The following is a 7,322-nucleotide window of genomic DNA, read 5'->3' on the forward strand; positions in this document are numbered from 1 at the left end:
TAGGGAATTAAGATTACCTATTCTCATTTCCAACAACTGCAGCAGGGCTTGACTAGTCCATATCGTATACTGAGACCTATAGAGCATGAAAATTGATTACAAAAAGACATGTGCAGACATACAATATATATACATCCATTCCATTATAAGGAAATTCTGTCCATAGTACAAAACATGATTGAAAAAGAACTATATAAAAATACTAGATAGATCAAACTAAAAGGCCGTAACTTTAGCCAAAGCATGAATTGTATAATTTGTTGATCTCGAAATATGACAAATCGACACTAAACTTAAAGAACATATAAAACTATTTCTATTTTTATTTCAATTTCATTTTCTCTCAATTCTAAAACATACTTCACACATGTAATGTATAATATTGAGATAAGTATCCAAGACTAATAAGATAGGGACATAGAAGAAGCATATATACTTGAATTGAAGTTTGAACTCTATTACACTACGATTATAAATAGCCATGAGAAAGAATGCAAAGAACATTTATTTCAATGCATGTATAAAACGATCTCATTCTTTCTTTGCATGCTGCCGTTGCAGCAACTCAACAACTAAATTTTTTGATTGGTTTGATTGCCCAGAACCTCTCCCAAGAGCAGTATTTGAAATGATTCATCTGCGTAAACAAACCAATCATCTCAAGCATTATGAAAATCCTCCCCAGGAAGATCAACGTAAGAAATATAATGCTAAAGTCTTTGCCAACATCCATTATGATTATCGCACTTCAAATGGATATAAAGGACCGAGGATGAGTCGTGGATACTCTAGGTTAATATGGGTTCCAAAGTTAACTGCTAACCCCCAAGGACCCAAAACTAAATGGGTACCTAAAAACACATAATCTTTGATGCAGGAAAAACAGGTCATATGGTATATTGACAGTGGATGCTCAAGACATATGACTGGTGACAAAACAATGTTGAGCAACTTTAAGGAATTTGATGGACCCAAAGTTATCTTTGGAGGTGAAAATAGCGGCAAAACTCGTGGAAAAAGGGACATCATCAACAAGGGAATAACAATTCAAGATGTCTCTTATGTTGAAGGACTGAAGTTCAATCTTCTAAGCACAAGTCAATTTTGTGACAAAGGATACAAAGTAGAATTTCTCAAAGACGAATGCAAAATCGTGAACACGAAAGATAACAAGACAACTTTAACGGGCCAACGAAAGAAGAATATGTATGTATTATCTTTAAATTCTTCAAATGCTAACGTTTGCCTTGTAGCCAAAAGTAATGCAGATCTCAATCAAGAATGGCACAACAAACTAAGTCATCTGAACTTGAAGACGATAAGCAAGCTTGGCAAGAGAAATCTCGTAAGAGGGCTACCCGAAGCATCTTACAAGAAAGATAAAATATGTGAGGCATGTCAAAAAGGAAAGCAATTCAAGTCTTCCTTCAAGTCAAAAGATGTAGATACAAAGTCTCGATCTCTAAGCCTCCTACATATGGACCTCTTTGGACCAGTTGATCCAGCAAGTTTAAGTGGAAGAAAGTATACTCTTGTTATAGTAGATGACTACACAAGATATACATGGGTGCTTTTCTTGAAAAAGAAGAATGAAACAGAAACAGCACTTCCAAATCTTTTGAGACAACTTCAAACAGAAAAGGAGCTCAAAATAATACGAATAAGATCAGATCAGGGAACGGAATTTGTCAACAAAGTCATAAAGGAATTTTGTGCGCAAAATGGAATTTTCCACCAACTTTCGGCAGCACGAACTCCTCAGCAAAACGGAGTAGCCGAAAGAAGAAACAGAACCTTGAAAGAAGCTGCACGAACGATGATCTCTCACTCAGGACTACCTAAGAGATTTTGGGCTGAAGCCATAAACACGGCATGCTATACACAAAATAGATCCTTAATCAACAAATCTCACAACAAGACACCATATGAGTTATGGAAAGGTAAAAAAACCTAGTATCGGCTACTTTCATGTCTTTGGTTGCAGGTGCTTCATACATAACAACGGAAAGAATCATCTAAGAGCGTTTGACGAAAGAGCTGATGAAGGGCTATTCATGGGATACTCCTCTGTATGCAAAGCATTCAGAGTTCTAAACAAACGAACTATGGTAATTGAGGAATCCATTCATGTCAAGTTTGATGAACAATCTGAGATGAACCCATCAGGATCAAATCAAAATCCTCAGCAACCTGTTGACGAAAACACCTCAGATGAAGAAGACATACTCTCGTCCTACACGAAATATCAACTAAAGGTTCATGAACCCGAACCTGTGTCTCAAGAAAAGGTTGGAATTCAACAAAATGATCACAACATGTGAACCAATGATTTACATTGATCTACCTTATATTCCTGAAATGGACGCTCAAAATCAACAAGATGCTTTTGAACCAGACCTTCGATGGTTAAAAGATCATCCATCAGATCAGGTTATTGGAAATATTCAAGAAGGTGTAAGAACAAGAGCCTCTTTGCACGAAAGTATGATGGCATGTTTTCTGTCACAAATGGAACCAAAAACCATAGAAGAAGCTCTAAAAGACCCAGATTGGGTAATAGCCATGCAAGAAGAGCTCCATCAATTTGAACGAAATAAAGTGTGGGAACTTGTCCCGAGACCATCTCATCAGAATGTCATTGGAACTAAATGGGTGTTTAGAAACAAAATGAGTGAAGATGGGCTCATTGTTAGGAACAAAGCTCGTCTTGTTGCAAAGGGGTATTGCCAAGAAGAAGGTATTGATTTTGATGAAACCTTCGCTCCTGTAGCTAGATTGGAAGCCATTCGCATATTTCTAGCCTTTGCAGCCTATAAGAACTTCAAAGTCTATCAAATGGATGTCAAGAGCGCTTTCCTAAATGGACTTCTTGAGGAAGAGGTGTATGTTGAACAACCACCTAGCTTTGCAATCAATAATGAGCTTGAAAAGGTATATCATCTCAAAAAGGCTCTTTATGGCTTAAAGCAAGCTCCACGAGCCTGGTATGATACTCTCTCATACTTTCTTATCAATTGCGGCTTCACTAAAGGAGTGGTTGATAAAACACTCTTTCGTATAAAAGATAATGACCATATTCTTTTGGTACAAATCTACGTTGATGACATTATCTTCGGAAGCACGAATCCAACTTTGTGTGAAAAGTTCTCCAATCTTATGAAAGGCAAATTTGAGATGAGTATGATGGGTGAACTGAACTATTTTCTGGGGTTGCAAGTCAAACAATGCCCAGATGGAATATTCATAAATCAAGCCAAATATACCAAGGATTTAATCCGAAAATTTGGCATTGATGGAAAAAGTTCAGTTAAAATTCCAATGAGCACATCCCTCAAAATGGACATTGATAATGAAGGAAAGGATGTTGATCAAACAAACTTTCGAGGTATTATTGGTTCTCTCCTATACCTGACAGCAAGCAGACCTGACATTTCGTTTGCTGTTGGTGTATGTGCTCGATTTCAAGCTAAGCCGAAAGAAAGTCACCTAAGCGCAACTAAAAAGATATTAAGATATCTTAAGGGAACGCAAAGTTCGGTCTCTGGTATCCAAAAGATGGATCATTTGATCTAGTGGGATACTCAGACGCTGATTTCGCTGGATGTCGGATTGATCGAAAAAGTACCTTAGGAACCTGTCAGTTCCTAGGAGGACGAATTGTGTCTTGGTTTAGTAAAAAGCAAAACTCTATTGCCACAAGTACGGCTAAAGCCGAATACATAGCAGCTGGAAGCTGCTGTGCTCAAATCCTATGGATGAGACACCAATTGAGAGATTATGGTATAAATGCACGAGAAGTGAGCATAAAATGCGATAACACGAGTGCTATCGCCATTACGAATAATCCCGTGCTGCACTCTCGGACCAAGCATATTGACATCAAGTATCACTTCATTCGTGATCATGTCGAGAAAAAGGACATATCTCTTGAGTATGTTAATACTGATGATCAACTTGCAGATATACTCACGAAACCCTTAAGTGAAGCAAGATTCTCTTCTTTAAGGCATGAACTCGGAATGATTGAAATGACATAAAGCTAAGAGAATCAGATCTGTAAAGATTCTTGCTCTCGAAAATCAAAAGATTTGATTCATCCTCACACGCAAGGATCTTTATAAATGAAGTACACTATGAGAATAAATTTCTCATCTAACGAAAATTCTAGTGTTTGTTTTTGCATGTGCAGGAATGAGTACGGGAAGCGAAAGAACCATTACGGAGGCACGAGAAGGAAAGAGTGAAGTTCTCAGTGAGCCACTAGTAACTGAGCAACAGCTTAATCAGTTCCTTGAACACGCTCAACACATACGAAACCTTCTCCGTGACACGTCCAATAATGAGTCACGAGAATCCTTCCACTCTGTTGGCAACCCCATTGGATATATCAAAGAAAACAGTGTGCTGGAACTAAGCGATAGTTTTGACTACTCACCCTCAGGCACCCCCACCAAGATAGCATCTCCTCTCAAGTCCACCGCAAGCAGCAAGAAAAAGAAAGCTTGAATAACCTTGTTAGGCCACGGTGACAAATTGTGATGTTATCTTGTTCATGATCTTTTTAGTTTATGACTCTATCATGCAAATATGATGTCAGTATCTAAAAGATTTTGTTAAGATTCGCACGTTATCTTTTGCCTATATATTATTCTTCTATTTTATGAGCTTTACTCATTCACAAGATCTTAGAGAAGGATAAAGATTGCAGGAATGGATAAGGGGAAGGAAAAGAGCAACGAAGTGGAAAAAAAGGGCCAAACGTCTAAAACATCATATGCAAGAAGCCAACAAGCTTCCGAATGCTACCATCTTAAGGCTTGAAGAAGATGGGGAAAGGGTCATCGTAACCTACTCCATGCCCAACACAGCACCAAAGGACAAGGAAACTCATGACAAATTGGTCAGCGAGTCCAGGGCTAAGAAGGCTTACTGCATGGAACAAGCCACTCGGCTTGCTAAAGAGAGAATTCTGATGATGAAAAGTTCTAATGAGCAAACATCTTATGAAGTTCCTCAACCTAGTGAACAATCTTCTGAAGATATCACTATGGTTCACTCTCGGCCCTTAACTCAGTCACCCGAACCCACTCTCTCACTTGAGGAGTTGGATGAATATGCAAAGATGACAAATCTGACTGATGTGACCGAAGAGATGACTCGTCTGGAACTTCACGTGCCTTATCGTTTTCTCTAAGCCTTTGTATGTTGTACTCTCGTGACCTGGAATCCTCGTGATCTAATAAAAATGCTATCCTTTCGTACTTAGAATGACTGCTTATCTTATCTATGCCTAACTTTATATGTTACTTGTCCAAATCACAGGAAAGCTCATCACTCATACGTTTTCCAATCAAAAGTGCCATAATTTTATGAGTTACAATTTTTAAAAAAAAAAAAAAATAAAAGGGATCATTGAAGTTGGAGTTTCATAAAGAAACAAGTTAACAGTCAAAGTCTTGCTTGGAATTAATGACTCCTTGACTACAGTTATGAGCATTAATTGTAACGTTGAAATTAATGTGTAACTGACACATGAGCTATGTGGATTTCTTGCTATAAAAGGAGGTGAATTCTTCACATTATACTCATCCTTCTTTTCTTTACCATGGCTCCAAAGAAACCTTTCACCAGAGGTGATTCCCATAAGCTGAAAGAAAGTGCCAGACGTCTCAGAGAGGAACAGGGTGACCTCTACCCTGGTAACAGTCCACAAGCACCGGTGGAAATTCCTTCTGACTCTGACTCGTCTCTTAAGTATGATGATATGGCGGGTTTCATTGTTGAAAGTGAAGAGAAGACTTCGAAAGATCTTACCAAGATTCCAGATCCAGACTATATGGCTTTTCTGGCACAAGAAGACCTAATGGAGAAATATGATCAGGAGGAAGAACCTGAATCCTCTTCTGGCTCAAACTATCCACGAACCGGGAAATGGTTCAAGCAAATGCTGGGAGATTTGAAAAAGGGCAAAGGCGAACCATCTGGAGTCAAGAAAAACGAGATGAAGAAAATTTGATCTTTTGTCTGTTGTATCTTATCCTATGTACTTTCTTCTCTCGGGTCTATGATGAATAAAACTTAACTGGCTCTGGTTTCCTTTGATCGAGACGTTATATGTCTAATCTATCACCTATCTAATAATCTCGAATAAAGGAAAAAATTCTTGAAAAAGAATTTATTCCCTAAACAGTGCCGTGGTTAAGACAGTTGGACACACCTTTTGAGAGGTTCGGTCTATCTATTTAATGGACTCTCTCAATCTACTATGAACTCACTCTTCTCGTTCTTTCAACTCATGGATAAAGGGAACGAAAAGACACTCTCATCCAAGAGCTTATCTGAGACTGGAAAAATGTCTCACCGCAATCTCGGGAACTCGGTTGAGAAAGGTTCATCATCTGAGAAAGAACCTGAAATTTCATAATTCTACTCTCTTATTGAACTTACCCCTCTTCTAAAGCACGAAGAGAAGTATCGTGCACTGTACTCTTTGCTAAGGCCAAGGTAATGGCCGAACTAAATGACATGGAGAGACGAGGTCTCTCTAGAGAAACCTTGAGAGCCGATCATGAGACTCTCATTGCTGAAATCTTTGCTCATGAGATCCGAAAGAGGGAATACCTTGAGTACGAACGAAAGAAGAAGGGTTGCAATGTGTAGAAGGGAAGTCTGCCTTCAAATGCACGAGAGATTGTAATTGTTTATGTTGCATATTGTTCTGTGTAATAATTCTCTCGTGAGAGGCATTTCTGTTGTTGTAAAAAGGACATGTTTGACTTTATTTGTCTCACAAGTCCGATGTTATGAAAACTTTATCTTCTTTCGGGTTTGGAATCATGACTAAATATGCTTAATGCTTTTAGCTTTATTTCCAACCGTTCAGATGAATCCTAGTGGGATCATGTGGTCGAAAAAAGTGGTCCACTCCCCCACTCTGTCTGATGCATGATGTGACGTGTATTTAATGCACCAATAAGCACTCGAGTGATTTTCTCTCACCTCATTAAATGAGGGAATGATCGTTTTTGATCTGCGCACGATCTTATCACTCCCCCATGATGATCAGTTACCTTTTGGAGAAGAAAAACCGGGAGTGTTTTGAATTTTAAACCCTTCTCCTCTAAAAATGGATCATCCATACCCGGATACCCGGAGTTCTATAAAACCCCTCTTAAACCTTTTTGATCTTTTTACCCTACCCTTCTCAATCTCATTCTAACCCTCTGTCTCTCTCGAATCCTCAACCATGGCAGAACACCCTCAAGCATCACCATCTAATCCCGAACCAGAAACTCCTTCCAACTTGGAAGTCCCAAGCTTTC

This window comes from Ipomoea nil, unplaced genomic scaffold (genome assembly GCF_001879475.1).
Source record: "Ipomoea nil cultivar Tokyo-kokei standard unplaced genomic scaffold, Asagao_1.1 scaffold2942, whole genome shotgun sequence".
NCBI lineage: Eukaryota > Viridiplantae > Streptophyta > Magnoliopsida > Solanales > Convolvulaceae > Ipomoea > Ipomoea nil.